The sequence below is a fragment of the Equus quagga genome, chromosome 1 (assembly GCF_021613505.1).
Source record: "Equus quagga isolate Etosha38 chromosome 1, UCLA_HA_Equagga_1.0, whole genome shotgun sequence".
NCBI classification, from domain to species: domain Eukaryota; kingdom Metazoa; phylum Chordata; class Mammalia; order Perissodactyla; family Equidae; genus Equus; species Equus quagga.
The window spans coordinates 88,158,414-88,168,938 of record NC_060267.1 but is presented as its reverse complement, the minus strand read 5'-3'; positions in this window follow the sequence as shown (position 1 = coordinate 88,168,938).

Genomic DNA, 10,525 nt, shown 5'->3' with positions numbered 1-10,525 from the left:
CTAGGGTTCAGATCACCCACTGTGAAAGTGTGATGTGCTGGCGGAGTAGACCAGCTGTCAGCATCTCATGTGTTTGAGTCACTCTCAGTGAGGGCAAGGAACTTCTGAACCACAGGAGAAAAGGAGGGTTAGAGAAGTCACCAAGGGGGCTCTGCACCCAGGCCAGGTGCCTCTGCACAGGCTTGTACTTCATGGAGAGCCAAGCTTTGCGACAGTTCAAGGAGCTGTTTTCATTAGAGGTGCTGATGAACCAGGAAGCTGTGGTATACAGACTTCGAGGGTGGCCCCACAATGCACACCTCTTGTGGTACCTGGCCTTGTGGATCCCCTTCCCTCAGCATGGACAGGATCTGGACTGCTTCTAACCAGTAGAGGAAGGCAAGGATTTTAGAATGTATGTGATTATGTTACATAAGATGGTAACCCATCTTGCTAGGAGATTCTCTCTGCTGGCTTTGAAGAAGCAAGCTGCCCTGTAGTGAGCTGCCCTGTGGAGAAGGTCACTCACCGGCTACCAGCAAGAAACTGGGGCCCTCAGTCCAGCAGCCTGCAAGGAGCTGAATTATGCCAACAATCACATGAGGTCAAAAGTGGATCCTTCCCCTGTCAAGCCTCAGATGAAACTGCAGCCCTATGAATGCTTGCTTTTTTTTGAGGAAGATTGGCCCTGAGCTAACATCTGGTGCCAATCTTCCTCTTTTTGCTGAGGAAGACTGGCCCTGAGCGCACATCCATGCCCATCTTCTTCCACTTTATATGTGGGACGCCTACCACAGCACGGCATGCCAAGCGGTGCCATGGCCACACCCGGGATCCGAACCGGCAAACCCCGGGCCACCAAAGTGGAACGTGTGCACTTAACCACTGTGTCACTGGGCCGGCCCCCCTACCAACACCTTGATTACAGCCTTGCCAGACCCTGAGTCAGAAGGCCCAGCTAAGCTGTGCCAGACTCCTGACCCACAGAAACTTGGAGGTAATCAGTGTGGGTTGTTTTAAGATGCTACGTCTGGGATAAAATTGTTAAGCAGCAATAGATAACTAATACAGAGGCACAACCCGCCCTGCCCTGGTGCTGAGAGGCAGCTGCTGTGCAGAGGCCAGCAAGCACCCGGGTGCGACAAGGATTCTGGAATGCAGTGCTCCTCCACATGCTGGGGGCATCAGGAGACACTGGAGAGGGTATAGAAAAGAACACCATCCTCGGGGGTACAGATAGCAGTGGCAAAGGTGAGGGACCCCCAAGGGGAAGCAGCCATCAACATGGGCAGCAGGGGGACACTGGAGAAGAGGAGTTAAGAATGAAGTTTTCAATTCAATTAGTTCTAGGAAATAATGCCGGCTTGACTGCTTCCCAGCTCTGTGGCCCTGAACAAGTGGCCAAACCTCTCTAAGCCTCAGTTTTCTCACTTATTAGAAGATAGTGTTCAGAGTACCTACCTTGTAGGGTTCTCCTGAGGGAAAGTGCGTTAATCCTCTCGTAGCTATGGGAACACGCTTGGCAGACCTCCAACTATTGGGAGCTCATTTGACCAAGGGCCCGGCTGCTGCAGTCTGAAACCCAACAAAGCATTTGCACTCAGGCAACGCTACACGTGGGCTGCACCCAATGACAGACCGTGGCAGGGATTCTAAGGCAGGCCTGCCCCCGGGTGACCATGGGACTCCTCTGACGATCATCTTTGGCTCAAGGACTGCCTAACAGCCCTGCTGAACCTCCCGTAGACCGCTTGGTGGTAGGACACTTCCACACACTTCCTTCCCCGTCTCCTTCACTCGGGGTCAGACTTGTATCAGTCTGATGGCTCTCTAGCCTTCCTCAGCCTCTGCCCATGTCCCCTCATGAAATCCTTGCACATTTAATCCGTATTGGCATCTGCTTCTCAGTGAACCCGGACTGGCATAAGAAGTACCAGAAGTGGTCAGGGAAAATAGGCAGTAAGATGTGAATTTAGGACCGGCTCGCCCACTGCCCAGCAGGCGAAGAGGGCACACGGATAGTCCCTGGAACAAGGTGGCGGCTCGAATGCTAAAGATTTCTCTGGTGACACCTGGGAAAATATCCTCGTGGAGGAAAATACTGTAGTGGGAGCTATGACACCAATGGTTGAAAACTGTGGGGAGAACAATGCCTACAAAGACAGAGGGAGTTAGTTGATTGGTTACAGCTAAGTGGTGTTGCAGAAGGATATTGAGACTGAAGGCTATTAAGCAGCAGTTGATGGCTAAAGAAAGAGCCAGAGAGCTCCAGAGGTAGCTTACAAAGAGGCACTCATCACCTGTGGCAGTGGAAGGACAGACTCATCGAGTGGCAGGCTGAAGATCTCACTGTTAGAGTCTAGAGTTTCAGAGATATTCGAATGCTTAGCTACGGCAAGTCTGTTGGGTGAAGGTCAGGGCCCTGGTGGAGAAAACCTAGGATTCTAAAACATGGGCTGGGGACATCTGGATGGATGTTCCTGAGGATGTTGACTCTGCAACATGCACCCCAGGCCCCTCTGGGCTTGCCAAGCTGGCTCCCCTTTCTTTAGTAAGAACTCGAGCCACCACTGAGCTGGCAGTTGCTACAGAAGCCCTTCCCTACAGACAATGGGTGCCCCCACCTTTGGTGCTACCCCCACCTCCTCTCCAGGTTGCCAGGCTAGTAATTAAGGTTAAGTCCCAGCATAACCTGGCTGGGACTATAGACTATACACCTGAAGAATGCCAGAATTAGCCAGCAGGTACTGGCAGAAGCCAGGGGAGTACCCCAGGACTGAATTTTGTGAGAGCTTGATCAAGGAAGTTAGAACGTAAGGCTACATAAGAAAAAATTCCTTGACTTAGGGACAGATTCCTTTTTTTTTTTTTTTTTTTTTTTGCTGAGGAAGATTTGCCCTGAGCTAACATTTGTACCAGGCTTCCTCTATTTTGTATGTAGGTCACTGCCACATGGCCACAGCCAAGTGGTGTAGGTCCATGCCTGGGAACCAAACTTAGGCCACAGAAGTGAAACATGCCGAACTTAACCACCAGGCCATAGGGCCACTGGGGACACATTCTCAGGCCATGGGATTTAACATTCTGACAAGGACCTCAGCTGCTGGAGTGGCTCTTAGAAGCCTAGCAAAAACTATGGCCAATTCTCAGTGAAGTAGGAATACCTGAGTTGCCCTGGGAGACGGCAGAAGGAGGGGACGTGCTGAAATGGACAGAGTTGATCCTCATTATTCATGGTTTCCATTTTGTGAATTAGCCTATTGCTAAAATTTATCTGTAATCCAAAAATCAATATGCTCAGCACTTTTGAGGTCATTCCCAGGCAGACAAAAAATTTGAGTCACCCAATGTGCACATCCCCAGCAGAAGTCAAACGAGGTGACACTCAGCCTTCCTGTCCAGCACCCATACTGTGAACAAGTGTCCTTTTTGCAGCCTATTTAGTGCCCATGGTTTTTGCATTTTTGCGCTTTCTGTTGGGGATTCCACCGTTTAAAATGACCCCCAGGCATAGTGTTGAAGTAAAACTGGGAAATGTAGTTCTGGGCACCCAGCTCCTGTGACACGTGGGAGAGCAGGGGGAGGGGCGGGGGGCGGGGCAGAGGCATGGCGCTAAGTTATTGGCAGACAGTCCAGTGTATACGTTAAACCATTTACTGCTTAAAAAATAACTGTAATGGTTGCCCTATGGTTTACAATGCTCATTTTTAATTAATCAGAGTCTATCTTCAAATAATATTATACCACTTCACATGTAGTGTAAGGGCCACATCACCCTGAGAAACATGCAATGATGGAAGGAAGCAGCTCCTATTCCTCGGGCTGAAGGGACCAAGGAAAGGAAAGGCTCTGATCTCCAATTCCAATGTGTGGGAGGGGAGTGGTTTTCTCCACACCAACAAGCGATTCTCTGACACCCACTGAGTGTCCTACAATTCAACTTATTCTGGCACCATCTACAAGAGATAGCATCAGATTCCACAGGTTAAGGGCTCAGTCCCACAAGACCACCCTCCACTTAGATGCCAGTGGCAAGTGCAGGTTGTTACCTGTGCCTCTGACCGACTGGCTATAAATCAGAGGTTCTCACAACCCCCTCTTTGGGTTTCATTAGTTTGCTAGAGCAGCTCACAGAACTCGGGAAATCAGTTTATTCACTAGATTACCAGTTTACTACAAAGGATATTAAAGGATACGAAGCAATAGCCAGATGAAGAGATACATAGGGCAAGGTCCCAAACAAAGGAGCTTCTGTCCTCATGGAGTTTGGGGCCCAGCACAGTGGCACATGGAAGTGATCTGGTTCACCAAGCTGGAAGCTCTCTGCACCCCCTCCTTCTGGGTTTTTATGGAGGCTTCATTCCAAAGGCATTATTGATTAAATCATGGGCCATTGGTGATTGATTCAACCTCTAGCCCCTCTCCCCTCCCCAGAAATCAGGGGTCAGGACTGAAATTTCCAACCCTCTACTCATGGTTGCTTCCCCTGGCAACAAGCTCCCCCATCTTTAGGGGATTTTGAAAAGTCATCTCATTAAGATAAATTCAGGTGTGGTTGAAATGGGCTTGTTAAGAATAGCAAGCCACCCATTTCACCTTTATGGCTCTGAAGTCTTTCAGGAACTGAGGACAAGAGATCAAATACTAAAACAAGAGAAGTTCCCATTGCTCTTATCACTCAGGAAATGCCAAGGGTTTTCAGAGCTGTGAGCCAGGAACTGTGGATGAAGACCAAATATATATGAAAAATATATTTTGGTCATCTGAATGACCAAATATATATTTCTTATAAATCACAATATCACAGAAAGATTCTGGGTCATCAGAACCTAAAAGCTCAGAAAAGCTTAAGGAAGCTGATCCACAGAATCATGAGAAAATGATTTGGTTATTGTTTTAAGGTACTAAGTTTGGGAGTGGTTTGTTACACAGCAAGAGATAACCAATACAAATATCTTCACACTCTGTGAGCATCCATACATCTTTTCCCAAAGCCGTCTTGTGACCATCTTCCAGTCCTTTTCTTTCCAAATCCCTGACAATCTAGCCAAACCATTAGCCATCACTCATGAATCTAAGTATATCCGCACTTCTGCTCATCTCTCAGTCCACAAAAAATGGACAACCAAATGTGTTGCCCACTGGGAGGATTTCTCTTTACACCATCTTTCAGAGACACTCTTGCTGGAGCTGTGCTTTTTCAGCATAGGTGGAGATTGAGGCTCTAAGTTTGGATGGAGGTAGAGGGGGCAGTACGGCAGGAGTGGGTGTTATCGGTATTGGAGGCACCTATTCATACAACCTACTTGTACCTTCTGGACATTCTTAAATCCAAACTCTTGCATACCGTTTCTACTTGATGATGGATTGCTGCTGCCCATGCCCCTCTTTATGGCTTGGTGGGTCAAGTAAGATTCAGTTCATCATGGGCAGCTCAGTCACATGGTGACTCAATGTTCCAGTATTAAGAAATGGAAATAATTATTTTAATGGAGATAATAAACAATAGTACCTACCTCACAGAGTTGTTCTGAGGAGTCAAGGAAATAATGCATAAATAGTGGTTAATATATTGTCTGGCACCTAGTAAATGTTTAATACATGGCAGCCATCATTGACTGGTACTACCAGAAGCAGTAGTAGCTTCCTATGTAGGTCTGCTGAAAATTAATGTGTGCTAAACATGTCACATTTCAGCATACCACTTATGTCTCATTGAAATGTAATATGGTCGCATCCAATTCTGTCAGTCTTTACACTTAGTGACTGTATGTCAGTGTTAGATTCAGACCCACTTTCCCTGTGTTCCAAAGTCGGGTTTCTAAGTAGACAAGGCTGAGGGCTGGCCCCAGACCCTGGTGACGTCCCCACGGTGATCTAGCCTGGGAGCCAGCTGGCTGACCCTCCTTTGGTACAGACCTCACTGCAGCAATATTCTCCATGAAAAGGCCTTTTCAGCTTTGGCATTTCTACAGTACACACTGTATAAGCAGGCACTGAATTGAGCTGTGCTGCCTCCCCACGGCTGCGGGGTAAAACCCAAATCTCTTAGCTTGAAATAAAATATACCACATTTGGCTCCAACTACCCTTTCCACCTTCATATCCTAATTGCTAGCATTTATAAAGCATTTGCTATGTTTCATCTCATTAAATATATGCTTTTATTCAATAAATATAGATATCTATAGGCATTAAATATAGAAAAAAATTACGCATATATTATACATAATAACATACGTTGTATATACGTGTGTACACTTTCACCTAAATAGTCTCATACAACATATATTCTTTTGTATGTTGCTTTTCCACACTCAACAATAGGTCATGGATATTTCTCCATGCCATAAAGATTTATTTACACATTTCTATCATTGTTTTAAATTATTCTCTACTAAAGCATTGTAGGAATGTATCAGATTTACTTATGGACATTATGGTGGCTTCCAACTTCTTGATATTATAATCAATGCTGGGATGAATAAATTGATACATCTTCAGTTACTTGTTGATTGTCTTCTTGGGTTAAATTCTTAAAACTAGTACCGCTGTATCGAGGGGAAGGCACATTTAAAATTTTGAAACATGGCACCAACCTACCTTCCAGAGATCTTACAGCGGTTTATATTTCCAACATCAGGGTATGAATGTCCCATTTTCCCCCACCCTCATCAATGCTGGATATTGCCAAGAGAATAGGTGGAAAAATGATCTCTCGTTATTGCTTTGATTGCTTTCTACGGAGGTATAATATCTTTACTATGCACTTATTGGCCTTGAGTATTTCTTCCGTGAATTGCTTCTTTGGGTCCTTTCCCTTCTTAAAATTGGACTATTCATCTTTTTCTTATTAATTTTAAAAGCTCTTGTACTGTATGTTGCAAAGGTTTTTTTCTGAACTTGTAGTAGTTTTTTTGTTTTGTGGTTTTGCCTTTACTAAACATATTTCACACTGTATACACTAAAATCTATTTTTTCCCTTAGGATTTCTTCTTTTTGGTCCTTAATCTTTCCCGCTGCAGAAGCAAATAAGTCATTACTTCCTTTTTAAATTTTTTTTAAACTAGTTCTTTCATGGTTTCATTTTCTACCTTAACTTTAATTCACCTGAATTTTGTTTCACGGTCTGGCCCACTCTTCACTTGCCTGGGCCTCCTCCCTCAGACTGGGTCTCTCCTGGTCCCTTCTCCCTCCAGCAGGATATAGGTTCTCAAGGGACCTCAAGACTAGTCCCAAGCAATTTTAGCCCTAATGCTGAGGTCTCCACTTACAGGATGTGTCCATTGGCTCCAGCCAGTGAATACAATTTATATCCAATGCAAGACTAGTAGCATTTCAATGCTTTTCCACCCAGCACCAGGGCCAGCAAAGACTCATCACAATGTAATCTTTGCTGGAGACAGCAGGAGAGAGTGGTGTCCTGGAATCAGAGTCAGGCCACCTGAGTTCTGCCATCCAGAACCTGAGAGAGTGGCCATCTTAGCGCCCGGGACAAATTCCAGGTGCAGAACACCTGGTTCCCGGGCCCTCTGCCCTCTGAGAGTTCTGAGAGCTCCCAGGCCCTGTTGCTGGCTCTCTGGGGGAGCCAAGGAGGCTGTAAGCTATCCACACAGCCCCTAGGAAGGACATCACCAAGCTCTTTCCGTCTGGGCTGAGACTGTTATATCCAGGTGGCCCCGACACTTTATAAAGGGAAACGTCTCCACAAGTAAAACTGTCAGCAGACAGGGCTGGGTTTACCTTCAGGGTGGAAGTCCCCAGTATTCCCAGGGCCTGCAGCTGGTCATCCCCTGACCGCAGTTTAAAATAGGGCCTTTCAACAGAGCCTGGTGGCACGAGGCCCCTGGAGGCCTGTTCTGGGGACAGGGGCAGCATGCAGTGGAGGGAAAGAAGGGAACTAGTAGTCTAGTAGTTTAGTTATTGAATGCTTAAAGATGAGCATTCCCGTCTCACCACCAGCCTGGCCAGGGTCCAGCAGGCAAGAAGGGTGAGCGAGGCCAGGGCAACGGGAGGCTGTTGTGTTGAAAGGGCAAACAGGAAATGGTATGGATCAGGCAACCGGCCCCAGTGCCCTTCCTCGGCAAAGATGATACATGCAGGACAGGAAACCTTTCGGCCGGCTGAGTTAGCGCCAGCACCTGTGATGAGCTCACAGCTTATCTCCAGAGCAGCCCTGGAGAGTGCAAGGCGGAATGGGCGCTGCAAGGAGAAGAAGCTCGCCAAGGGAACGGGTGTGAGGCCTCAGAGGAAATTCAGATGCAAGAGTCCATTCTTGGAGCGCAGCTCTCGAAAACTAAAGGCGGCTTTCGATTTCCACATTAATATTTGGAGAAGTAAGGGGTGAGAATGAAGGAGCTGAAGGGTAAAAAAAATAACCCCCCAAAACCCCCAAAACAACTGAAAACAGCTCCAGGAAGCCAGATGTGTGATGAATAGAGTGTTTGGCAGAGACAGAAAACATGAAAGACACATGAAAATAATCTGTTTGCCAAAGAAGTGTTCTTCCAAGTTATGGATTCCACCACCTCAGTCCCAACGAAATTCTGTCTGAAACATGTCTCCTAATAGTATTAGTGAAAGCCCTGAAGTGGAGGGAGGTGGGCAGACAGAAAGGGGAAGTATGTCCTCAGGGCCTAGGCTCTGGAGAAAACAGCCCAGTCACATTTAGCCTAGAGAACCCCAAAGAGAGGGCGAGAGGGAGATGGGAATATCACTGAACGGTGAAAGCACCCTGTGGTGCTGCGGTGGAGTACAGAGGGCCCAGGGTCCAATGCCAGGGAGGCAGAGTTTGGGCTCCGGATAATGAGGGACTTTCTATCACGGAAAGCTGTCAAAGATGCCGAGTTCCTCGGGAGGTGGCCACCTCCCACATGCAAGTAGAAACTAGACGTTACTTACACGGACTACTGGAAGAGTCCTAGTATTGGGAGGTGGGGGGTAGACAGCCTGGGAGGTCCCTTCCCACTCTTAGGAGAGTGCAAGGGTCTTTCCCTTCTACCTTGAGCACTCTGAGGAAGGGAGCAGAATTCAAAAGGGCTTATCCTCTGATTTGCATATTTTAAAGAAAACACACACACACACTCGGCAGTTGAAGGTGGTACAAGCAAACTTGCAGGATCTATTCTAGCTCAGTGGCTTGGGCCATGCGCAGCCAATACTGGGGCCAGGAGGAGCCCAGGGAAGAACAGGGGCAAATCTTGTGTTGGGACGCAAAGAAGAGTGCCCGAGGGCTGACCAGAGTGCCAAGGCTGAGGCCAAAAGGGATGAAGAAATGTTTTGAGTGCCGGAACCTCACTGCCTCCACGGCAAAGCTTGAGGTGGGCTTGTCTGCACAGCTGGAGGGGCGGCAGGACCACCAGCAACACCTAGCTAGCCGCCCCAAAGGGGAATGTCACTGTCCCCTAGCGGCCCAGCCATGATTAGATCCAAGCTCCATCAGGACAGAGGCAGGAACAGAAGCAGCCCTGGTAAGCAACCTCTTTCGAAGATGAGGGGTAGGGGATCCCTTTGCTGTCTCAGAGTTGGAAAGGGAGGCAGCTCTGTACCTGCGGACCCGGGCAGGCTGCCTGTGGGTGATTACATTATAACCCACTGTCTATACAGATGTGAATACCGCCCCTCCCTTTAGAGTAACAGTACATTTTGCCCACTATAAGCTACATCAGCAAGCTCGATTGCACACTTTCCCCAAGCACTGCACAGCCACCGCCCAGCCAGAGCTCCACGGCACTACTCCAAGTTGATCCGTTCTGCAATGTGTTTCCTTCGAGCTGGGCTCTTTCTGCCATTTATTTTGTTCTGAAAAGTTCTGAGCACTATTTCCTGATACAAGGTAAGCAAACTAGGCCTGCTCTGAGAAACAAAAGGAAAACATCACATGAGATGTTTAAATATGAGTCTTTGAGGCTTGTGGGGCTTTCGAGGAGAGGGTCCAGGAAACAGAGATGAAAACCAGCAAGCAATTAGGGATTGGTAGTTGTCCTTTGACATTATAAAGGACATCATAAACACCCCTGAAGCCAGGTGGGCTTGGCCAATTGTATGAATTATAATTGGAAGCCAAAGGATAGATTGATCATGACTTCAGAACAAATGAAAGGAGCCCAGCTACCGCCAATGGCCTTAGCCAGCAATGCAGCGCAATACGGTCTACAGAATATCTGCTCCGACTCAGCCTACCTGCTTCAGGTGGTGCTCCCATTTCCAGGGCCACACCTCCTTGGGATAGTCCTCTAACCCTGCTGCGAGGCTTGCCTCTGATTCTCAACATTGGCCTACTTTTCCAGCCTTAAGGAAGAAGCAATTCTATCGGAAGCCACTGCCTCATAACTTACGCGACCACAAGAGTCCAACTCAATCATTTTATAGACAAAGGGGGGTTAAAGAGGGTAAGTGACCTGCCTAAGGTCATGGTCAGGCAAAGGCATGGCTAGAAGCCAGACCTCCAGACTTGCAAGTCCTGAGTACCTCAGGAGTCCCCAGGCCCCCAGCTAGCAAGGGAAGCTGGTTCCTACGTGGGCCTCTTAAACATGCACCATCTCAGT